Source organism: Pelodiscus sinensis, chromosome 14, assembly GCF_049634645.1.
Source record: "Pelodiscus sinensis isolate JC-2024 chromosome 14, ASM4963464v1, whole genome shotgun sequence".
Taxonomy (NCBI): Eukaryota; Metazoa; Chordata; order Testudines; family Trionychidae; genus Pelodiscus; species Pelodiscus sinensis.
Window position 1 is genome coordinate 15,870,381 of NC_134724.1, and position 25,790 is coordinate 15,896,170.

The 25,790-nt window shown below is 44.8% G+C and overlaps 1 protein-coding gene across 2 annotated transcripts in view; it reads left to right on the forward strand.

The window, feature by feature from the left end:
- Positions 1–6,480: 6,480 nt before the first annotated feature.
- Positions 6,481–25,790, forward strand: part of ACAN (aggrecan) — a 90,052-nt gene continuing 70,742 nt past the window's right edge. Inside the window, exon 1 of one of the 2 annotated variants that reach the window (XM_075897060.1) lies at positions 6,481–6,928. The gene's annotated coding sequence lies outside the window, so the exon portion shown is untranslated. The remainder of the gene's footprint in view (positions 6,929–25,790) is intronic. The other variant, XM_075897061.1, reaches the window with a different exon arrangement.

Below are 25,790 nucleotides of genomic sequence, written 5' to 3' on the forward strand. Positions count from 1 at the left end.
CCAGGGTGCACAACATTTTCATGGTGAAACAAAACAATGCTGGTTCATTTCCCTGTGGACTATTTCTGTTATGGCGAGAAAGGGCTGAACTTTGTGCTGCGGATTGTGTGGAATAGTGAGGGCGCCAAGGCTGAGGCCAGGTCTACACTAAAGGGGAAGGTCAAATTAAGATGTACAACTCCAGCTATGTTAATGATGTAGCTGGAGTCGATGTACCTTGATTCGAGTTTCCCCACCATCCCCACAGCGGGAGGCCAATGGGAGCAAACACTCCTGTCAGCTTCCCTTGCTCCCCGCAGGAGCAGGCGTACTGGCCCCCATCGGGGGCACCCTCTGAGTTTGATTTAGTACAGGTTGAACCTCTGTTAACCAGGACTCCCTGGTCCAGCAACATCTGTGGTCCAGCAGGACCATGGAAGTTCCAGGACCAGAGAGTCCCCATGGAAGGCTGGTGGCTGGGTTCTCTGCAGCTGAACCGCTAGGTACAACCCAGTGAGGCTGTCTGGAGGAGCCAGGAGCCCAGTGCACTGCAGCAGGGCTCCCAGCATGGCCAGGAATCTGGTGTGCTGCAGTGGGGGCTGCCCGACATGGCCAGGAGCCTGGCACACAGGGAGCAGGGCTGGAGAGGGACTGCCCAGCTTAGCAGGGAAGGGGAATGGACTGGCAGGGCAACAGAGCTGGCAGTGGGGAGAGGATGGGGAGCAAAGCCGACCAAGAGGCCAGTGGCCAGTCCAGGGTTGGGGTGGGACCGGTAGCAGGAGGTCCATATATGACCTCCCCAGTCTGGCAAAATCACTCATCCAGGACCAGTCAGCTCCCAAGGGTGCTAGACCAGGGAGGGCCAACCTGTAGGTCTTTACTAGACTGGCTAAACTGAACTCCAGAAGATCAATTGTGGCAGCCTCACTTTTCCACAGAGTGAAGACATAACTGAGATGTGTTTGGAGTACATTAAGTCCTGGAGATCCAAAGCAGCCTCAGAGAAGTAGCTGTGTTAGTCTGTATCTGTAAAAACAACGAGGAGTCCTGCGGCACATTAAAAATTAACAGATTTATTTGGGCATAAACTTTTGTGGGTAAAAACCACTTCATCAGATGTCACATTGAGCTGATGAAGGAGATGGGGAAATGATTTATCTCTATGCCCCAGTCTGCATGGCATCCGATGAAGTGGCTTTTATCCACGAAAGCTTATGCCCATCAGCCTTTAAGGTGCCACAGGACTCCCTCTTGTTTCTGAGGTAACAATTACTAGAGGGATCCTGCTTCTTCACTCCATTTCTGAATATTTTGAAATATCCAAAACTGCTCGTATGAGTATCACTCATAGGGCAAAGCAGACATACTCAGTCTGAACTGATTCTTATCTTAGGTCAAAAAAGCTGAACGGTAGTGTCCCCATGAGAGACCAGTATGCATATGCTGGGCACTCATGTGCATGTAAGTCTCTCCCTTGTTACAGGTTGTAAGCAACTCAATAATATGTCTGCCATCTCTGGGCCTGGTCCAATGCCTATTATGTCAGTGATAGGCTCTTCTCTTCCTGTCGGTGGATGGTGGATCAGGGCCCCTGCAGACAGACTGAGTTCCCAAGCATGTAAAGGCATAAGACACATCAAACAAAGGTGTAAGACGCTGCAAGGTATGTCTCTAGAGCTACGCCAATTCTATTGACTGCAGAGAGATGTCTTCCATTGCCCTTTTGACCTCTAACATTATGGAACCTGGGAAATAAAAATCTCACATTGAGTTGATGAAGGAGATGGGGAAATGATTTAGCTCTATGCCCTAATCTGCAAGGGTATGTCTACACTACAGCGCTAATTCGAACTAACTAAGTTCGAATTAGTTAATTCGAACTAACGCATCCAGACTAAAAAACTAGTTCGAATTAGCGATTTGCTAATTCGAACTAGCATGTTCACATTAAGTGGACCCTGAACCAGGCTTAAGGATGGCCGGAAGCAGTGCCGGCAGGGCATCAGAGGAGGACTTAGAGCGTGGAGCTGCTGTCTCAGGCTAGCCGAGGGCTGTGCTTAAAGGGACCCGACCCCCATCCCGGACAGACAGTTCTCAGGGGTGCCCCGATTGCAAAGCAGTCCTGGCTTGGAGTGCCCGGAGTACCCACACTGGGCACATCACAGCACTCGGCCATCAGACCGGCTGCACTTGCCGCAGGCTGCCATCTGGGGAGAGGGGACAATTGGGAGACTGCTGGAGAGCTTCCACCCCCAGAAGCCCGCAGAGCCAGCCCAGTCCTCCCCATCGGGGGCTCGTACCCCATTCCTCCCTCACCTCCTTCCACTTACCCCTCTCTAGCCCCCCTTCCTGATGTACTAAATAAGGGTATGTCTACATGGAGTTGGGTCCATGGAGTGGTATTAGCCAGGGGGTAGGAGTGGTGTCCCTGCCCAAAGTTTGTGGAAGGCTGGAGAGGGATGGCACGAGACAAATGGCTTGGTCACTGTCTTCGGTCCATCCCCTCCAGGGTCCCTAGGGTTGGCCGCTGTCAGCAGACAGGCTACTGGGCTAGATGGACCTTTGGTCTGACCCAGGACGGCCATTGTAAGCTCAGGGCTCAGGGTCGGGGGTCTCAGTGGACCACCTTGATTTTCATGCACACCTGCTCCTGGGTGGCCAGGCTGGCAGCTCTCCTGCCCTAGACGGCCACTTTCCTGTGCCTAGTGCGGAGGTCATGGACGAGGTCCACGATGTCTGCACTAGACCAGGTGGGTGCCCACCTCTTGCGGTCCCGGGCAAGCTCCCGGGAGCCACCAGCCTGGTCCCAGGAAGAGGGGGAGGGCTGGGGGGCATCAGGTGGCTGGCTCAAGCCGTGCCAGGTTCAGGGTCTGCTAGCTGGGTGCTGGCAGGCTTGCACCTGGCACGGGCACCGTAGCCAGCCTGTGCCCCTTTAATGGGTCCGGGGCCGGGAGGGGGGCAGACGAGTTTCCCTGGTGTTGGCCAGAGTGGCCACCAGGGAAACCCGGGGAGGGCTAGCCTCCCACTAGTTCAAATTAAGGGGCTACACACCCCTTAATTCGAACTAGTAAGTTCGAACTAGGCGTTAGTCCTCGTACAATGAGGTTTACCTAGTTCGAACTAAGCGCTCCGCTAGTTCGAATTAAGTTCGAACTAGCGGAGCGCTTGTGTAGTGCCTATCAAAGTTAATTCGAACTAACATCCGTTAGTTCGAATTAACTTTGTAGTGTAGACATACCCCAACTGAGCTATGATGAGTTACTTGTGGATAGGCAGGTCACCTACATGTGTTTCTCCAGGCTCTGTGGTCAGCGAACATTAGCTGTCAAGAAGACGGATGCATTGCTGCTGGGAAAGGGCACAGATTCTCAGAGGTGACAGTGGACATCAAGTTTAAAAGTGAGTCAGAGAAGGAGGCATATTTAATATGAGGGACGGGGTTAAAATAAAATTCCAGAAGAGATGGAAAATAGTTATAATCATAAAAAAAGGAAGTCAAAGAAGGAATTAGGGAACAGACAGGGAAATAGATATTTAGTATCCTGGCAAAGGAGATAGAAGGAGAAACACTGATTGGGAAGGAGAATGTAGTTTAAGATGCAAGGAAGTAAGAAATCCATGGAACATGCCTAGGATGTAAACACCAGCTTTCCCAGGCAGGGCCAAGCTACTAAAAGACAATGAGGTACTTTCGGGCTTTGGAGCCAGTGAGGAAAGAATTTCTAAACAGATGTAGTGGTAGGTCAGCATTCTGGACACCTCCTCATCAGGGTGAGGACCATTCAAAGGCAGCTGGCAATGATGTGCTATGGAGGTGCAATCCACTATGCTGCTATGTAGGAGAGCAGTTTAAGTGCAACTTTGAGGATCTCAGGGCCAGGGAAGGTGACAGGATATCTTTAACTAGCAGAGGGTACACAAGACCAAGAGATGAAACATTATTGGTGGCAAGCTTGAAGAAGGATCGTACAGAATGGAGCATGTGTGCCAACAGCTGTCACAAATACTGCAAGGTGTTTTCTTTTTCGGAGAATAGTAATTTTACTAAAAAATATGGTTTTGGAGGAGGAGACACAAAAACTATTCATAAATTTGAGTCAAATTCACCAGCTTCAGCTGAAAAAAAATGAAAACAAAAATTTTGGAAAGGTCCATATCGTTCATTTTGAAAATGTTGTTTTCAGTTGATATTTAACTTGTTTCTCTTGAGCCAGATGAAATTTTTTCAACTGTTCATTTCACCAAGAAAAATTAAAAAAAAAATAAAAATTCAGATTTGGTTTCAAACAAAAATTATTTTCTGTGATTTTCTGGATTAGCTATTGAATAAAAAAAATCAAGTATTTGCTTGGCTCTAATCATGAGAAAGGCAGTGGACGTGTGGCTAAGGAAATAGCAGACTTTGGATGGAAGGGACTCAGAAGCTCCTTGATGGAAAATATGATTCCTATTGGCCTTGTGCATGTGCCTGTTTTTACCACCCTGGTGACTCCTAGTCACACAGCCAGTTGTAAGGAGCTTTCTCTAGGGCTTTCTGTCTTTCTCGCCTGTGAGGTATGGAAGTGGGGAGATGGCTTCCTTTTAAGAAGGCCAGCATCTCTTTGCTCTGAAGTCCTGTGTTTTCCCATGGGGTTCTGTGCTTTGACATGATGAGCCTCCTTGTTTGTCATTGCAGAATTTCCTGATCAAACATGGACCACGTCGAGGTAAAAATATGGTATTTTTAACTGTGCTATTCCAAACAGATGCTCTGGGGGTGGGCACATATGAAATGAGGGATAAACACTCAGCATAACCTGGAGAGGCCTCTGTAGGTATGAGAGGAGAGTTCTGTTCCATGGCCCAATCATTTCTTGGTTTTTCTATTGAAGTTGCTACTAAGGTGTATCATTTGGGAGGTTACCAAGAGGACACCTGTCAATGAGATTGAACCCAGCTACTCTTTTCATATAGGCTGCCCCACAGGCATCATAGAGTATCAGCTTTTGATTGTTACTTGCCTAGGATGGATTGGATATGGCAAACTGGAGATGGAATTCTAGGCAACGTGCCACCATTCACACCCTCTACCACCCAGTCTTTCCACCAGCCAGGGTTTAAATCTGCAAAAGCAAATATATTCCCTCTGTTTGGAGACCAACTTCTCTGCCACCAGAACTTGCTCACAGCCAGTGGAGTGAACACCCATTGCCATGTTTCAAATCTCTGCACCCTCAGCACTTCCCCCATCAGACTCACTCCAGATTAAGACTGCATTTAGTTATTAGAAACAAACTGAGGGTTTTTTGGTCATTGCTTCATTCCCAAGCTCTTCCTGGCTCAGTATTTTCTCCCATCTCATCTTTTATTCCTCCCAGCCTTTAAACAGGTTTCTTTCATTGACAGTATCTTGTTACTTCATTACTTTTAAGTGGCTCATTGGCTGCTGAGGTTTTGGGACCCTTTCCATTCCTTAGTGCTAGAAATCCTCATCATATTTCCATCTCCAAATTCCTCTTTCTTCTGCCTGTCCCCCTCTTCTTCCTACTCTTGATCCCTCCCCTCACTAAGGGTGCATCTACACTGTAGGTCTTAACTCAAAATAAGCTATGCAAATTGTGCCATGTCAATTGTGTATTTTATTTCAAAATAGGGAGCGTCTACCCAGCACTTATTTTGAAATAGAGCATTCTTCCTCCGACTTCCCTTATTCCTCATACAATGAGGGTTACAGGAGTCGGATTAAGAAGTTCTCCAGCTTGACAGTATTTTGACACTATTTAAAAATAACTGCCTGCTGTGTACACATGGACTAAGTTATTTCGGACTAGCGCTAGTTATTTCAAAATAGTGTTGCAGTGTAGATGTACCAGTCAAACAGTCAAAACCACACCAGAATGCACTAAACTAGTGGTTCTCAGCTTATGGTCTGTGGACTCCTGGTCTGCAGACTATGTCTAAGGGGTCCATGAAAGGTGGTTGTTACCATAGAACGGTGGTTTTCAACCTGTGGTCTGCAGGTCCTCAGACTATGTGTAAAATTTCCAAAGGGGTCCATGCAAAATATTTAGGGTTCTGCAAATGAAAAAAGTTTGAGAACCATTGCTCTAAACTTTTTTTTGATGTTTCTAATTCTGGGCTCTTCCCATTCTACATTACTCCAAATAAGTCTGTTAATTCCTGTCCGCCTGCAGGCACACTCTAACACTTTTCACTCACCTTCTTTAATTAGATTTTTCTATTTTATTTTGCATAAACCCCATATGGCTCTCTTCTCTCATTACCTAACTTATTCCTTTCTATCAATCACTTGTGGTTCCCAGTCTAACTAGTTCCAAACCGGAAAGCTATGTTAAATCCCCAACCCCTCCTCCCCATTCAGTTTTCTCCCTTTGCAGTTTTTTTTAAGTCATCTTTTCTTTTCTTTTGCTGCTTTTTTCCCCCTTCTTTCCAAGAGGCTGGGCAGGGCTTCTGTTTCTGTCCCAGAGCCCTCCTATTTCCCCCTGCCCATGTGTTATTTCCTCTGGATGCCTGCCTACCTTTACTCTGAGAGTCGAGGAGGATCCAATACATTTAGTAATCTGCCAGCTATTCCAGGAGGTATCTAAGGAGGCTGACAGGAGGAGTCTAAAGGTCTCTCTTACAGCCAGTGGCAGCTAAACGTGGTCTGATGTTGCAAACCGTCTCTCTTTTTTCACACTCACGTATAGTACTCTTCAACCGTGCTGCTGCTCCTGCTGCCACTGTCTGAAAGGAACCTGACATACCACACAGGGAATTTTGATTTCTTCTGGGGGGACAAAAAAAAAAAAGACTGGAAACACCATCTGGAGGCTGTGAAGAAGACATACAGTAGTAGCAAGAAGTGGCAAGCCCTTTCCTTATTAAACCCAAAAAAAGGAGAAAACCTAACTTCTCTGCCAGGTGTATGGGACTTAGATTCTTGAAACACTGCACTGAACTGTTAAAGGTAATGTATAACACTTTCATCCATCATCTCTGCTTTGATTGTTTTTAACCTTTCTTTTTCTTTTCTCAGTGCCCTAAGGAAGCAGGGTACAGATATGTGGATTGGTGAACAGGGGTTGGAGGATGTGAGGGAATTTGCTAATAGATTGACTCCAAACTTCTCTAACAAGTTCCACTTGTGCACAGCTCCAGAAAGATAAAAGTTTGTCTAGAACACAAGTACTGTTTAAGGTTGCCAGGAGCACTTTCTGGATATTAAACCTACAGTCAGAAGTAGCAACTATGTATTGAGTTTGTTGGTTCCTTTGGCAAAAAAAAAGAAAAGAAAAACCCTCTGTAGCTGATTTTAAAGAAACCACTGCCAAGATCAACAGGTGGACGTAGAGGAGAGGATTTTCCTCCTTCCTCCCAAGCGACCCCCCAAACTCTGAATGTCTCTTTAAGACTTATTTCAGCTGGCAGCTGAGCACCGAGGACAGTTCTCATAGTAATGATGAGCACTATGGAAAGGAGCCTCTGCTTTTTATTTTCTTTAGAAATGTCCTAACCTGGGTTGTTGTTACTGCTGCTGCTGATGGTGATGATGATGATGATGATGATGCTCCATAGAGGGCAAAGGGAATAACTTAGTTAAAGGACTGTTGAACCCTGAAAAGGGGGTGGCTGGTACATCAGCTCATCCCCATGATGGGAATAACATGGGACTAGATCCTGAAAGTGTGACAGTGAACACTGCTTGTAAAAGAGTTATGGCACTGGAGCTGAGTGACCTGTAATGAAAGAGCATCTAGCAGAACCTGCCTCTCTTTCTGAATGAATGCACAGACAGTGTATGTCCTGAGCAATAGCCTGCAGAGAGTGCAGGCTTTGTGTATTCAGGGGAATTCCTCCTTTCTCCCAACCAGCATCAGACCGTTCTTCTTAAATCAGTTCATTACTTTTGGAAGTTTTCATTTAAATCTGATGCCACATAAATATCTTTCTGCCAGGTGCCCCTGAAAGCTTGCTCTAGTTTAACTCTTTCCTTGTGAGTTTTCTAACCAAGAACTAAAAGCTTTAGTTTGTAAACTTTAATTTTCACCAAATGCATTATTTTTAGTGTGCAAAAAGGGGATCCCAAGAGGGAAAATAACAATGAGGTGCTGAGCCTTTCTCCTGCTTTGGTTTTTTTTTTATTTTATCTTTTTTTCCCCGGGTAGTGATCGATGAAATCCAGGTAAGGGACTTCAGTTTTGAGGGAGGAAACATTTTTCTCAGACTCTTCACCCACCCAAAGGCATCACACAAATTTGGAAGTTGAGCTACTGGCCTGCTTCCAGTAGGAGCTGCTTATTTACAACTTTAACATCTGGGGAAGCAAACTTTGATCTGTAGAAATCTTGGGTAGCTCTGAAATAATCCCCTCCCCTTGGCATTGCTAGTTGCTCTAGTTGAGTTTTGCCACACTTAATCTGATTTTTATTTTTACATTACATTCCCATGCTTGCTGTAAGTAGATAGATGACTGTTTCTGTCGCTAGAATGACAGATCAAAGGGGGTTGTCCCCTCTCACTGACATTTCAAGTTGGTGTCAGAGTGCTGGATTGGGGGGAGACATGCTATAGACACAAAGATGTTGTTTGCTCACATGCTTCCCAGGTTAGGTTCAGTGGCTGAATTCCGGCAGCTAAAAAAGTCTGAAGAATTACACACACAGGCTGTCTGTTCCCAATAACACGCATGGCCTTTGGGGAGAATTTCCATCTGTTCCACTTGAACTATTATTTAATGTTCAGCTACACCTCCGGCAGCAGTTACTTGAGAGCAGCACAACGCCTTGGACAATCAGTGGGGAAAGAAAGCCAGGAAGATAGGAAAGTGAGGGAGTGGGAAAAAGGAATATGAGTGAGACCAACTGCAAAGAAGTGTTAACATTTAGCAGGCATCTGAGCTTTACATCTGCAGAACAAATAGGAATTCATCACTACTACACGCTCAACTAATTCGAATGGGAAGGTCAAGTGTCAAGGGCAGGGAAAAGAATGGTTAATACCAAATAAAGTTAGAAATGATGAATATATACAGAACTGATGGAGGATCCCAAGTTATTTTTGGTTTGTTGCATGCTCTGATAGCTAACCAGGGATTCATACAGGAGCCTGAAGTTTGGGGGAAAGCAACTGTTAGCTCCAGTAAAATGGAAACAAAATGGGTTATACTATTGAGCTTTCCTTTCCCATCTGTGGTGCAGATCCTCAGCCAGTATAAATCAGCATAGCTCCGTTGACTTCACTGGAGCTATTTCCATTTGCACCAGCAGAGGATCTAAGCATGAATTCAGTTGTGGGCTAGAGGGACTGTGGCCAGCTGTTCCGTTGCCCACACCCACCCATTTTAAAAATCAACAGAGTCCTTCTACCATAATGAGGCGTCTTTCCCCCTTCACCCGCCGGCACTGTCTGCCCCTTTCCTTTTGCGGCTGTAGAGAGGGGTGTTCTGCTCCCCCAAGATGATGCCAGTTTTGCCTGGTCTCCCTCCACACACTCCAATTTCCATGTGCTGAATAAACCGGTCTGTGTGTGTAGTTCACAGCCAGCTTCCCAGCAGCAGCAACAAAAGCCGTGTTCATGGCCGGGTCTGGACCACATACAGTGCCAGCCAGAACTCAGCTGCTACAGAGCCACTTAGAACATTCAGGGCCATTTAAAGAGTGAAAGAGAGAGAGAGAGAGAGAGAAGGGAAAGAGAGGGAGCCGTTATATATATAAAAAAAAATACTTGAGCCCAGTGCAAGAACGGAAACCTTACAGTTTACTTTTAAAAACTCAGTGCCTCCTTGTGAAAGAGCAGAACAGCTCAGCCTGTGTGTGCAGAGCTGATCTGCGGGCTCCAGCTGTATGAGTGGGGAGAGTGTGTGAGTGGCTCTCTCTCCCTTGCTTTCAATGAACATACAGTATAAATCTAAAGAAGCTTTTTGTTGGGCTCATGAATAGATGCGGGGAGGGATTTGTAATGGTCACCATCCAGCTTTTTAGATTCTCTTCACGTTGAGGCTTTGCCTGGGTTTTTTGTGTGTTTCTTTGTTTTTCAATAAAAATTTCCACTTCTTCCCTGGAAGATGCTGCATCTCATTCAGGAACTTGCCTTCGTCACATGGCTCAAAGCTGGACTAGATGCAGATCCAGATGAGCAAGGGTACAAGGTGCAGATGAGCATGTGGGAGAATAATAGGACATTTGGCTTTGATCCCAAATGGTGCCCAAAAGCCTTGGTGATCCCTGGCTTGGAAACTCCCAGGCTGTTGACTGGCAGGCAGGCTGGAGGCTTTGTTCCAGTTGCTAAGGTTTCCTCCTCTACTTAATAAATCCATCCCTGCTGGAAATTTATTGGCTTTAATGGACTTACACTAGAGATGGAGTTAGCCCATTGCATGATTAATCTTCATGAGTCTCCATGAGACAGGTGGATATATATTTTTGGATATATACTATTGTCCCCATTTAGCAGATGGGTACATCTGAGACAGAATGAGATGAAGTAACTTGCCGAAGACAACAGAGTGGAGTCAGAGTCAGGGCATGGATTGTGTATGATTGAGGATGATTAAGCTACTAGGCAGAGGAATGTTACTCTGAGAGATAGAGTTGGCATTGGAGAGAAATGGGAGGCTGTGGTGTGTGGTCTAGATTTGGACTTTCTGCTTTGCCATTAGTAGCTTCACCAACCAAGTCACCACTGCATGGAAGTTCACTAAGGCCTTCGTGCTGGACTCGAATGTGAGCTACAGATAAGCAAAGATGGTTATGTAACCAGTGTGAAAAGTATATAATCAACACTGCTAACCCTGAAACTGGGGGCAGGGAGGCAGGCTTACAGCATGAAGAGGAGTGGTTATTATTACAAGGGATTTTGGTGAGAAGGTATCTTGGGAAAGGAAGGTCTGTGCTCCAGGACCTGGGACATGAACATGAGCTGGTGTAGAACTTTCTCCTATAACCCCAGGTGCTGGGACAGAGATCCCAGTAGCAGGGCACCTGGTGCTGGCAGAGGCAATATCCAGGCAGCAAATTAAGGAGCATTTATGAATTGAAGACTACCCTAGAAAACCTCCCTGTCTTAGAGGTAGAAAATGTGTGTGATGGGAAACTATTTGGTGGGGGCAGGGAGTGGCTATAGTTAGACCAGAGAGGGTTGAAACTGTCTGTTGAACCATGGCCAATAAGCTAGCTTACATTAGGAAAAAATGTGGAACAAAACTGTCATGATCCAAGGCTTAAGCCAACCACTAACTGCCTAGTGTTGGAAGAAACTTCTACCTCAGCAGTTTATTCCATGTTTCTCCATGATGGGAGCTTTACACTCCAAAGCTTTTCATGCTGACCACTTGTCAGGGACAGGATATTAGCTTAACTGAACCCTTTGTTAGCTCTGGGATGGCAATTCCTATTTGCCTATGGCTTCTGGAATGACACAGGTTAGCATCAGTCAGAAATCCATCTCTGAGACTTTGTCTTCAATAACAGAGGAAAAAACAGAAGGAAAGGAGGATTTATCTGAGCTCAATAAGTAACAGCCTTAAATTAATGAAGAGGGATTTTAGACTAGATAAGAAGTTTAATTCCATAATAGAACAGACTCTGTGGCTGTGTCCAGACTCAGGGTTTTTTTCAGAAAAAGTAGCCTTTTTCCGAAAAAACTTCACCTGCGTCTAGACTGCAGCCGTGTTCTTTCGAAATTAAATTGAAAGAATGCGGCTTTTCTTTTGACGGCGGTAAACCTCATTTTACGAGGAAGAATGCCTTTTTTCGAAAGTGCTCTTTCGAAAAAAGGCGTTCTTGAATGCAAACAGGGGTTTTTCAAAAGAGAGCATCCAGACTGCCTTTCAAAAAAGCGGCTTGCTTTTTCAAAAGTTCCACTTGCAGTCTAGACGCTCTTTTTCGAAAGAGGCTTTTTCGAAAGTATCTTTCGAAAAAGCCTCTTTCGAAAGAGGCTTGCAGTCTAGACATAGCCCAAGAGAAGGCATTTGAGGACAACAAAGGGAAACATCCAATGTGAGATTAGACAGCAAACTCCAAAGGGAAAATTGCCAAATAATACTTGCTGGGAACAAGCAGTTGATGAAACAGGTGGTCTTGAACAGTGATTTCTCTCCAACTGAAGTCCTTATTCTTCATTAGCATTTTCTCCTGAAGCCTCTAGTAACCTGTAACTCTTACTTACATGGCACCTGCACAGAATTACTCAATACATACCCTGTAACAGCATAAGAAATACTGATCACTGCAGACCATTACACAGGTTGGGCCATTGATTTTAATAGCTTATTCTGGTTTTATAGAGCAGAAGTAGATTCAAAATTAATAACCATTGTATGATTTGCAACATAGTTTCAAGATCCACAATAACTAAGTAATTCATTTAGAAATGCTAGTATAGTTTCCATGTACATAATAACCTGCCATTGGTTACTTAGCTTGTAAATAATATCCACGTCTGTATAGTATTTGGTGTGTTAATAACACCCTGCTACTCTATAGGATTTAGCCTGTAGCTAATGCTTGAGGCTGTATGGTAGTGATTACCCTTCCAGTCTATATTAACTGGCTTGGAAATAATATCTTTTCCCTCTAATAGAAATCACACCCTGCTGCTACTCCATAGAATCTGGCCTGTAAATAATACCTTTCCCTGGTATAGTATTTGGTGTTTAAATGTTACCCTGCCCCTGTATAGGACTTGACATGTAAATGTCCCCCAGTCTCTATATAGTATTTGGTGTGTCAATAATACAAATGTACTGTAGTAAATTATACCACTCCACTCCTTACTACTTGCCCTGTACATAATACCCTGCTGCTTTGTGTAGCATTTATTGTATAAATGGTACCCTGCTGCTTTATAGCAGCTGATATATACATAATACCCTGTGGCTGTGTAGTGCTTAGTTTGCAGTTATGACTATTACCTGCCATCAGAGAGTTTGTGGGCTATAAATAATCCTAGGATTGGAAGTGACCTTGATAGGTCATCCAGTCCAGTCCCCTATACTCATGGCAGGGCCAAGTATTTCTAGACCAGGGGTGGGCAATAAGCAGCCCACAGGTGGCTGTGGTCCACCAGGGGTAGTCCATGATGGGCTACCAGATGCTTTATTTACCTGCACATCCACAGGTACGGCCACTCATAGCTCCCATTGGCCACAGATCGCTGCTGGAGCGGACTGGGACATAGCTTCCCACAGCTCCCATTGGCCAGGAACAGCAAGCTGTAGCCAATAGGTGCTGGAAGCAGCCATACCTGTGGATGCCAACCCCTGATCTAGATCATCCTTATCCCAGAGGAGTATAGTATTTGGAGCACAACTGCTTGGTGAAGGTCTCCCATCTAAACTTTAAGAATTTAGGCCACTGTGTATTACTTCTGCTCTATATCTGTTCTAAACGCACCCTGGAGAGTAGTGAAAGGCACTCAGAATCTACAGCCACATATGTGACAAAGTGAGGAGGATATCCCTTGGGCTTGAGCTCAACAGCCAAGTCGGTGCAGCAGTCTGGCTCATCCCTCAGTTCATAGGCATGTGCAGCACATTTCTTTAGGGCAGTGGTCCCCCACACTGTGCCCATGGATGCCATAGCGCCTGCCGGGCCATTTCTGTGCGCTCGCCGAGTGATCGGGCTGGCCCCACCCCTGGGTGTGTGGTGCATGGGCTGTGCCGGCCCCAAGAGTGCAGCATATGGGCATCCCCACCCCTGGGCGCGTGGCACAGGAGCAGCGCCGGCCCCAGGCATGCAGTGCATGGGCTGCTCCAGTCCCAGGCACGTGGCATATGGGCAGCCCTGCCCCTGGGCACGCAGCACAGGAGCAGCGCCAGCCCCAGGCATGTAGCGCATGGGCTGCTCTGGCCCAAGGCGTGCGGCATATGGGCAGCCCCGCCCCTGGGTGCACAGCACAAGAGCGGCGCCAGCCCCGGGCGCGTGGCTTATGGGCAGCTCCACCCCTGGGCGTGCGGCACAGGAGTGGCGCCAGCCCTGGGAGTATGGCGCATGGGTGGCACCAGCACTGGGCATGCAGCGTGGGGTGCCCGGTGCGTGAGTGGCCCTGCCTCAGGGCACCCGGCAGCCCCGAAAGGATGGGGACCACTGCTTTAGGGTGTGCACCCAGGGAATTTAATTTTTTATTTTTTTTAAAGGCGAGCATTTATTGAATACTCAATCATAAAAGACATTATTTTTATTCATCAAACAAACTACAGAAACTAAAACTAAACTTATTTTTTTAAAATTAACAACTAAACTTTCTTAAAAGAGCATATCATGCGATTAAATTAAAATGCAAAGCCACTTTTTTTGAGACATTAGGGTGTGCCTGGGCACACCTGGCACACTCCCTATGCACGCCTATGCCTCAGCTGCAAGGGTCATTGCTGTCCCTGACAACATGGGTGAGCCAAAGTAGATCCCCAAGGGAAGTGATGGTTTCTCCCAGGCTTTTAATTTCCTTTGCTGTATGTTTGCAGATGTAATGTGATTGTGTGGGATATTGCAGGGACAAGTTGAGATCACGGGATCCTTCTCTACCTTGGATCTTTTCCACCCATGCTACGTCTACATTGGCCCCTTCTCCGGAAGAGGCATGCTAATTTCTAACTTTGGAATAGGGAAATCCGCAGGGGATTTAAATATCCCCCGCGGGATTTAAATAAACATGGCCGCCGCTTTTTTTTCGGCTTGGGGAAAAGCCGGAAAAGAGCATCCAGACTGGTGCGATCCTCTGGAATAAAGCCCTTGAAAGTAGGAATAAGAGATCCTCTGGAAAAGGGCTTTATTCCGGAGGATCACACCAGTCTGGACGCTCTTTCCCTATTCCAAAGTTAGAAATTAGCATGCCTCTTCCGGAGAAGGGGCCAGTGTAGACGTAGCCCCAGTGTTTGGTCTCTCTGCTTTTGGAATCAGATTGCCCCTGGGCTTGGATCCCACAAAACTGAGCAAGCCAAAGAACACTGGACATGATCAGTACTTGTGTCTAGATGATTTTCCCAGGACACAGCCACTAAGGCCATGTCTATCCTTAACCTGGAAGGTTGGCTTAAGGTACGCAACTCCAGCTACATAAATAATGGTCGACATACCTTAAGATGAGCTTGGTGCCATCTTCACACTGGGAGGTCAATGGGTGCAAACACTTCAATCAGCTTCCCTTACTCCTCACAACTGTGAGGAGTACCAGCATTGACTGGGGCACCCTCAGGGTTTGATTAGGTGGATTTTTACTAGACCCACTAAATCAAACACCAGAAGAACGATCTCTGTTGCAAAAGTATAGATGTGGCCTAAGACTACTCATATTACGGCATATTATGTTGTAGTATCAACTTGCACTTGTGATGGCAATGCAATTCTGTATGTGGTGGCATTAGGGCTGCAGCTGCCTGTTATAATTCTGCTGGCTTTGGCCCACTCTCGTTCCTTTACCTATTCCTACCACAATTACATCTGCACCTGTAACTTTTTTAATTTGCTGATAACATCATCAGAGATGTGGGATAGCCTAATGATTTCCTCTGTCTGTTTCCACAGCATATGATTGTAGCTCTGGTCTGGTTTAATGTTTCCAGATGTTGTCTTTGAGCCATGATAGGCAACCTAGGCTAGTGAGTGGGCCACAGGAGTGGCCCTCCTCCATCTCAGTGGGCCACAAGATTGTTGTAATCAAGACGGTCTCTCAGAATAGGATAGTTTTGCTAACTGCATTTGATATCTAGAATTTGCAGGGTGTGCCAATTGAATGATAGCCGCACTTTGATTGGATGTAGAGGGAGTGAATGATATTTGCTGTCAATGTTGTGTGCAGTTAGCACATCTTACTTCACATGCCCTTGCTTTATATGTGTATCACTTTAGTAATACTGGTGGGGGAAAGACTATGCCGATGTAAACCAGCAGAATCTGGCAACCCTGCATGTAGGCAAGAGTAAATAAAATGTCTCACAGATCACAGATAAAACCCTGATGGGCCACAACGTTGCTTACCATTGTCTTTGAGGCTGCTCAGCTGTCAGGCTGAACAATTGTGTATTTGTGTTACACTAACAAGTTTTGTTTCTTTTGCCTTTCTTCCAGCTGTATCTGTCAGAGTGGTATTTGCTTTTGTAGGAGTAATCATGTTTGTTATCTGAGTTTATGACATTTCCAAGGAGCTACGTTAATGGATTAGGGCCAGATTTACAAATGTATTTAGGCATCTACAGATGCAGATAGGTGTGTAGTGAGATTCGCAAAAGTATCTGGGTGCCTAAATCCCCTGTCTACCTCTATAGGTGCATAAATACCTTTGAAAATTTGGCACTATTAACCAGATTGGAAATTAATTATGCTAAATGTTTCAACATGCCCATAAATCTCTGTAAATCTATTTTATGATGTGGTGCATACATTTTAGCTACTCCTATTATTATATCTGATTTAATAATCAACCTCTGATTTTGTTATGTAGGAGTGACTTTTGTTAGACTACTTGTTGCTTTTTAGTGTCCAGTCTTAAGTGTCTTTCACTTGCTCTCAGCAACACTCACCTAAACCTTCCATTGTCTCCTTTAACATCACTAACCCAAATTCAAACCTAGTATTTATTTATTTATTTAAAATATTTTTACCCCAACTCTCTATTTAAAATATTCAACGTTTCTTACTATTTTTTTAAAACACAATATAAATATATATAAAAAAAATAAAATACGAGATCCCGGGGGGACAGAAAACCTGCTAAGTCATCTCGAGAGGAGGGACACACACAGACTCAAACATCAATAAAAGCACAAGTAAAAAGAGTGGTGTTAGCCTGATGCTGAAACAATGCTAATGTTGGCTCCATGTGAATATCCCAGGGGCGAGAATTCCATGGCCTGGGAGCAAAAGCTGAGAAGGCCCTGCTCCGGATAGATGTTAATCTTATCTTCACAAGTGCAGGAACATGAAGCAAAGCCTCCCAAATGACCTCAATCACTGGGTAGATTCATATGGGAGAAGACAGTCCTTCAGATACTCCAGACCCAACCCATTTAGGGCTATATAGAGCCTCCCAAGTTACAGCTCAGCCTTTATCCTGTTGCCTTACTTTAGACATGGCCCTATAACCCTACCAAAGTTGATACCAGTTTGGTATAAAATTGTAGGACATCCCAGATGACCCTGAGCCCAAAAAACTAGACAGCTACCATGTTCTGCACACCCTTACAGATTTTCCAGGACAGCTACCTTTAAAAAGGGATGATTTCAGGAAAAAATGGACAGGTGGCAATCCTGGCACCACTTCCAGAATCCTACCTACAATATGGCTTGTGAGGGTATCCTTGGCAGGTAGTTGTTCAGCTGCTTCTTTGTGCCTATATCAGGGAACTCCTTTCCTAGCTAGGTATGAGTCTTTTAGGGTCTTTGTGAAATAGTCTGGCCCTTAAGGGGCTGGAGCAGGGATGAAGATCTTACCCTATAACTTTAGCACTTCATAATTCCTCAATGATTTGGGCAGTGACTCTGAAATATCTCAGGGGCGGAACTAATACCAAATGGCATTTACTTCAATTTATAATACATTTGTGTTAAACTTTACTAGCTTAGAGCATGACACATCTGACTTTATTTTCCAGAATGCATTTTCTGTATAAAAAGCTAAAAGTATTTGTGCTTTTGAGAAGTCAGTTGCCACTTCCTTGGCAGTTTTTAATGGATAATGTCCATATTTCATGGTTTAACTTAAATCACATGGAATGATGCACATCCATGGCTTAGGTGGTTTTTTTTTATCATAGCCATGGAATTGATCTAATTTGTAGGTTGTATTGTCTTTTCAATAACTCCTAAGTTCTCTTTATTATTAATTTCAGTTTTTAACTCTGTCTGCTAAGACAAATTGGATTTACCTTTGGTGTTAATTACTTTTTTGTGTGAATATCAGAATCTCCATCCAAACTTTCTAGGTCTCAGAATTCTCTTGGTGGAAATCTTTAAGGGTTCCAAAACAATTATAGGAAACAACTTCTCATTAAAATTAAATTAATGTCTAGACCAGTTTGTAGTCCTAAACCAGGGGCCCAGTCCTACTACCATTGAAGTAAATTGCAACATTACTATTTTCAATGGAAAATTCAATGGATCAGGCCACCAGGTAATTTACCTGTCTTTACTCTTTGGAAATTTAAGTGAGACTCTTTTTAAAAAAAAAAATAATTATTACTTGTCCTTATACTGGCATTTTAAATTCTGAACAAAACAAGCTTTATTATAGATTTCTATAAGCTTCTGTAACTACAGTATTGTATATTTTCTTTGGAATAACACAACAGTGTGCCTCACTATACCATTTTAAAGGATCCATCTCTGCCATCAATATTTAGGCATATTTGCCAATTTGAATCAGTTTGCTCTGCAGTCACTGCACCTACGAGGGGATCTGCTGCCTTGATATTCTCCCAGAATCTGAATGCCTTTGGCTTTAACTGCTCTCCATACCTTTGGAAAAATAATATTTTCTGTTTCACTTTATGGTGTATTTCACCAAATACATAGCTCCTTGTTGGCTTGTATTTTCAACCACATCTCATGCACAGGATTTTTTCCTTCTCAGAAAACCTTCTATTTCTATTTAATAGTTCCTCTGGTTTCCTTCATTCCTAGCTTTCTCTTTTGAAAATGAGGCTGCATGAACTCTGCTCATTCCATACCAAGTTCAGTCAATGTCTATACGATGGGTATTGTACTAACATAGCTATGGCACCGCAACTATTGCAACATAATCCTGTAGTGTAGACAAAACCGGCAATGACAAAAGTGGTTTTTCCTTTGCCGTAGGAATACCACCTGCCCCAATAATGTTAGCTGGGTTGATGGAAGCTACACAAGTGAGTATGTTGACATAGCTATGGTGCTCAGGAGTATGGATTTTTCACACCCCTGAGTGCCATAGCTATAGTGACATTAATTTTAACTTTAGGCCAGGCTTCAGAACCCAGATCTTCACTTCACTAACTTCATGGGTTCTACAAATGTCCATGTCTTGGTACAACAATCTGTGGGGGTTCCCAGAGCTGTGAGCCACTGTGTTACATCTCAGCCTCAGAGAGTGAGAGCTTTGTCACCTCCCTAACACACCAGCTGTCTGCCTTGCCAGCAAACTCTCCTAGACTCTGCCACAACAGACCTTGACTAGCACGTAATGATCAGTGAACACCAATTTCTGAGTACCTCAGTGACATCTTATTCTGCAGTGTTCACCACCTCTTATTGTAGCACCTTATCAAGCTCACTGCTCCTTTAAAGAAGTAGAACACACCAAATGATTAACTTAATTGTGGCTGACAAACCCTCCACTTCAATTTAAAGACTGAAATGTTTTTTGGAAAAAGTAAAACAAGTTTATTAACAAAAGGACATAGATTTAAGTGATACCAAGTATAAGAAATAAGGGTAGGAATGGTTACAAACAAGCAAAAGTAAATACACTTCCAAGTCATAAATTCAATTTAAACTAGAATATTTTGTTCAAAGATACTTTTCTTAATGCATGTTTGGCCTGTGCTTTGGACTCTTTCTTTCCTCTTCTTTTTATAGCCCAGTACATCTTTGAAATGTGTCCTTTGAAAAGTTAGCTCGGACCAAGTTTCTCTCTCATACTGGTGCATAGATGCATAGATGCTGTGCTGTCTTTTTCCCTGTTTGTTAGCTGGATCGCTTTATTTCCCTTATATGTAAATGTGCCTTCATTATCTTTGCCTGACAGCCAGGCTGGTTAAACAAGCACATACACATACCTTTGTCTTGGGCAGGGATGGGCAATAATTGGCCCACAGGATGCAGTTCACCCATGGGTCACTTATTGGTCACCCCTGGTCTAGGGCATACTGGGTTTATACATTGTTGGCCAACCACATTTTAAGAACATAATTATAGCATGTTTTTATAACTCCTTGTACACACAGGGCTCGTCTACACTGGCCCCTTTTCCGGAAGGGGCATGTTAATTTCAGCTATCGTAGTAGGGAAATCCGCGGGGGATTTAAATATCCCCCGCGGCATTTAAATAAAAATGTCCGCCGCTTTTTTCCGGCTTTTAGAAAAGCCGGAAAAGAGCGTCTACACTGGCCCCGATCCTCCGGAAAAAGCGCCCTTTTCCGGAAGCTCTTATTCCTACTTCGAAGGAAGGGCGCTTTTTCCGGAGGATCGGGGCCAGTGTAGACGCTCTTTTCCGGCTTTTCTAAAAGCCGGAAAAAAGCGGCGGACATTTTTATTTAAATGCCGCGGGGGATATTTAAATCCCCCGCGGATTTCCCTACTACGATAGCTGAAATTAACATGCCCCTTCCGGAAAAGGGGCCAGTGTAGACGTAGCCATACTGTACATTTACTACAGAATTATTTTTCAGGACCAGCACATTACCAGTTTCTATATGATACAGATTATGAGGACAGTGTGTTTGGTGCAGTCAGTATTGTCAGGCCTGACAAAAGTTGCTCACACAGAGCAGGAAGGTCACCAGTGGGCCACACTTAGGTTACAGTTAAATTGATTTCTCATCTGCACCTCACATGGTGATTTTCTATTTAACGGGGGGGTTGGGAGGCTAGCTTTTACTAAGGAATCACAATGGCTCCCCAAATTTATGTTTGACCTTTTGACTTTGTTAGTCACATAGTTCTCAAATGATACGTTCTTTGAGGCAGGGACCTAGTCTTTATACGTGTTTGTGCAGAACGAGGGGTCCCAACGTCTCTGCAATATAAATATGAAGTAAAAATAACATCTCTCCGTGCATTCATGTGGCCATGACCTGAGAATAAAAACAAATGTCTCTTATAAATCATTTTGATTCTCTTAAATGTATCCACCTCCCTTAGTGTGTTTAAAATGAAAACTGAGTTTGAACTAAAGGGGAGAAAATACCAAGTTAGTAAATGAAACTAGTTAGGGGTGACTGTTGGTGTCTTATTGCTAGTATTAATGGTGCGAGCTGGTGCATGACTACAAGTACTGGGAGGAGGGGTAGAGATGTTATTTTACAATGTCCAACAGTGTGCTAAGTACCTCAATGCACAGAGACATGGCCCCTCATCGTGGGATGAGGTTTTCCGGGGCGGTCGACAAAAGGGTTTTCTGTCAACAGGGGAACGTCTAGACTGACCCGCTCTGCCGACAAACAGCTGATTGGCAGAGCGGGGCAGCCATTTAAATGAAGCCGCGATTTAAATAATCGCGGCTTCATTTCCCTCTGCCGATATGTCTAATCTACATGCCTCCGTAGACGGAGGCATGTAGTCTAGACACACCCTAAGAGAATTAAAACAAATGGAAGGATGAAGGCTAAATTAACTGGATATATGCCATATGGCTTAGCTAAGTGAATGGGGGACTGTATGGGAGCACTCTACTACAGGGGTGGGAACCTTTTTCTGACCCACAGAAAAAAATCAGCCAGGAGCTGCACACAAGTGAGAAGCCCCTGGTTGAGAAGGAAAAAGGCACTCTTCACATTCCCCTTGCACACCGGAGTGTTGGGGGACCAGGCTAGTAGATTTTGTGTGCTCCTACCCTGTGGGTGGGTGGCAGGGGCCTGGAGCACCAGTGCAGGCTCCCCAGTGTTGGGGGGGGGGATTCCTGAACCTCGAGGACCGGATCCAGGCAAGCCAGGGGCCACATCCGACCCCTGAGCCTGAGGTTCTCCACCCCTGCTCTACAAGTATGTGAAGGCTGTAAATACAGAAGAAGGAGAGGAAAGTAGCACGCAGAAGTGTAATTAGTGGTCATAAGATGACAGTTACCACCGGAATAAATCAGCATGAATATAAAGAAAAATGTCCCAAGAGTGAGGTGTGCTGGGCTGTGGAAGAGTCTCTCAAGAGAAGTGCAGGAAATCTTGTGGACTAAGCTAATCAAAAGTAGATGACATACTGAATGGAACAGTCCTAGGCTTGCTGGGAGTTGTGGACAATGTGACTTAATAGGTCTTTTGCAACAATCTTTGATTCTGTGATGTGGCAAAAGGACGAGGGATCTGAGACTGCTGCTTTTGTACCAGACACAGAGTATATACAATGTATATGCTAGAAAACTGGTGATGCTGAATTCTGCAAACAAACATGTGAATCTCCACATGCTGTGGAATGAAACTTCCCAACTCTCAACATGCTTCTTTTTAAAGATTATTTGAAGTGCTGGGGAAACATGCTCTAGAGACTGAAGTTCCATGTTACCTGCAGAGCAGATAGTGGTGCAACACAGGCAGCAATCATTCCGCTCACCCTGTCCAGGTCTTGGAGGGAAGAGGCAAATGCACTCTTCATGGCCTATTTAATCCTTAGCATCTCTGCTCGAACTGACACCAATGAGGCTAAGCATGGTGCTGTCTGGGATGTGGACTGAGATGGCCACCTACTTTCACACAATGTAGACCGCAGAATAGTTTAAGTGTGGTAGTGACACCCAGTCACTGTTGACCTCAGCCTGATTAGGCCCAGCAGCATAAAAGTGAAAGACTTTGTTTCCTAGGCCTAATCTGTGAAGCATACAATTCTCCGATCTAAAGCCAGAGTGGTACTGCTGATGTAGTGCTGAAAGGCTGTATCCCATCTTTGATCCCTGAGCTATTTAGTCCCACTTTTCCTGGAGCAGCAGGACATTTCTGAGCCACATGAGTTCCCTTCTGAGAAAGCTCCACCTCATGTGTAAAAAGGGAATGTGCTTCCTATGTCAGAGTCTCCTTCTCAGATTAAATTTGGAATGCCATAGCAGTGGAACTAGATTGCAAATGTAACATAGGGACACCTGCTCTGTGTGAGATCCTCAGATACCAAGTATAGCTCTACAAAAACCATAGACACACAGATAGCTGTAAAGAGACACTTATTCAAATGCCAGAGTTTCAGGGGGGAAGCCATGTTAGTCTGTCTTAGCAAAACCAAGGAGGAGTCCCGTGACACTTTAAAGACTAACAAGTTTATTTGGGCATAATCTTTCCTAGGGCTGGAGATGCAGGAAGTGGAATCTTCAGTTTGGCAGGGATATTTACACATGTGCAACACTCACATAACACTCCCATCTTTGCACATGTGTAAACAAAAGATTCCACTTCCTGCATGTGATGAAGTGAACGCCAGCCCATGAAGACCTATGCCCAAATAAATCTGTGAGCCTTTAAGGTGCTGCAGGACTCCTTGTTTTTTACTCAGAAGTGTTGCACAAGTCCTTTTTCAGACACAGATGAGTAGGAGGATCTTTGTCATCGGTAACAAAGCTCACACTTGCTTTAATGCCAGGAGCCCATGGTGCTCCAGGAAGACATCTAAACTGCTTCGTGAATGCTGGTGCCTAGTTGAGCATGAATGAAAGAACAAATGGCTCTCTTTGGCTACAAGGATCTCTCCGCCTTGGAAAATGATGCACTTGCCAGTTTGAAGCAACCATGCTGATGTCATGTTTATTATACATTTGTTCAGGTGGATATTCAGAGGCAACTGATTTCTCACTGTGTTTTCCCAAAGCTCGAAGAAAGCAAAGGATGTTTGCCACCAATATCTGGTTACACCAGTTATCAATGCCACCAGTATCTGCCACCAATATCAATGATCTCAGTAAAATCAAAATAATTCATCCTGTCTGAGGAAATTCCAGGGCTGTGAAGAAAATAGTTGGAAAAAGATTGAGTATCATACCCTAACCTCAAATCTTTTACAATATTTACATCAGCGGTATGTACATGGCCCATTGGTGCTGCGAGTGAATATCACAAGAGAGAACATCTTTCCCTTTCCCAATTGCTTTCCAGAAATGCACAGGATTCCTCCCATTGAAAGATGCTTTAATTTACTCTATTGTCTACCAGTTGCCAACAAGGTTACAAGGGGTGAAGGTTTCATCTTACAGATGAAGCTAAATTGTTCATTCCCTGAAATTATGAGACAGGAAACATTTTGGTAGGAATGTTTGAGCTGAAACAGCCTTGTTTAAGAGATTCCAAGTCCCGTGTTTACATAGTGTCTGGAATTAATGCAGAGAAACTTTCAGGTGCCAGCACTGGGAAGCAAAAATAAGGAGCAGGAAGGGGCAGAAACTGAACCTGAAATTTCATTGCCTAAATGGAATGGATGGTTGGAAAGTTGCTTTTCCCATTCTACACAACAGGGAGACATGTCATTTTATATCATATGCCATAAGCACCAGTCTGGTGGGCAGTCCCAGATTATGTCGTTAGGCTGTGTCTACATTGGCATGATCTTGCACAAATACTCTTTAACGCAAGAGTTCTTGCATTAAAGTATTTGTGCAAGAGAGATCTACACTGGCATGTGCCTTTGCGCAAGAGATGTGGTTTTGCTCAAGAGCATCCGTGCCAGTGTAGATGCTCTCTTGCACAAGAAAGCTCTGATGGCCATTTTAACCATTGGGCTTTCTTGCACAAGAAATTCAGTTGCACAAGAGGGCTTATTCCTGAGTGGGGGCATCATAGTTCTTGCGCAAGAAGCACTGATTTCACACATTAGAACGTCAGTGTTCTTGCGCAAGAACTCCCCGCCAGTGTAGACAGGCAGCATGTTTTTAAGCAAAAGCGGCCACTTTGGCGCAAGATCATGCCAATGTAGACACAGCCTTAGAGTCAGCTTAAGGTGTAGTCATATGAAAAAGCATATGATTAATAATATCTGTGTATGCCATCATGTGCTATGTTATAAATGACAATAGATATAGTTATATGATGTGGCTTTAATAGACACCAGGTTTGAAAGCTGTATGTCTATCACCATGTGCACTAACATGGCCCTGTGAGTCCCTAATCCTAGGTGTGAACTCACTTCAGATGCAAATCTTTGTAGTAAGTGGCTAAGTCCCAGACACGGGTCTACTCTGTGACTTGCATGACAGGGGTGACAAACTTCTCCACAGTAATGACTTTACATTGACAAATTCGTCACTCACCCTTGTTGTCTTTAATGCTGACATCTAGGTGCCGCTTCCTACCCCTATGCTCTTGAGTAACATAAGGACATGAAGCCACCCAATGAGTGGTCAGAAACTAGAGCAAATGTGGCCAATTATTGGTGTCTCCCATCTGGTGGTTGACTGTGCATGGACAGTCTGCATACCACCATAGCAGCGCCTCAGCCAAGTGTTCTCTGTGTGCACCTGATCAAGAGGGAGGTGCCCATTGCTCATGAGGCTGGTGGGAGGTAGCGGGCTGTTTTTTGTGTTTTTTTTTAATGCAGCCCTTTGCTGCAATGTGCATAAATTAAAGGCTTCATGACAGTGCTTTTGCATGACAGGTGGCTCAGCCAGGGCCAGGGACTGGATCGCTCCTAGATGAGTAAGTGGCATGGCTGGAAGTTACTGCCGTATCAGACTCGGCCCCCATATTTGGGGATTTGGGGCCAGTTTTTAAAGTATTTAGGCACCCAAACAAAACGGAGCAAAACGGAGCAGTAGCCCCAGGGCCCAGCGACTCAAAGGGGCCCGGGGCTCCCACTCGCCACTGCTGTTACTGCAGCAGTGAGGGTGGACAGTGCCCCAGGCCCTTTAAATTACTGCTGAAGTGTTGCACGGTGCACTCCAGAGCCCTGGGTAGCATGCTCTGGATGGCGCTGAGGGCACGGGGGGAACAGTGTGGTCTAGGCAGCACTGAAGGCTGGCTTCCCCAGCTCTTCCCCTACATCCAAGCCCCCATCCTCTCCACCCAAAGCCCTACCCCTTCCAGGATTGTGGAACCAACCTCCTCCCCATGGTTCCAAACTTGCCCAGGGGCCCAGCGAGTGTATTGGCTTCCCTGAGCAGCAGGACTGAGCCATAAAGCAAACCACAGGAGGTGGTGGGGAAGCAGGATAGCTCTGTTAATGCTGCAGGACAGGACT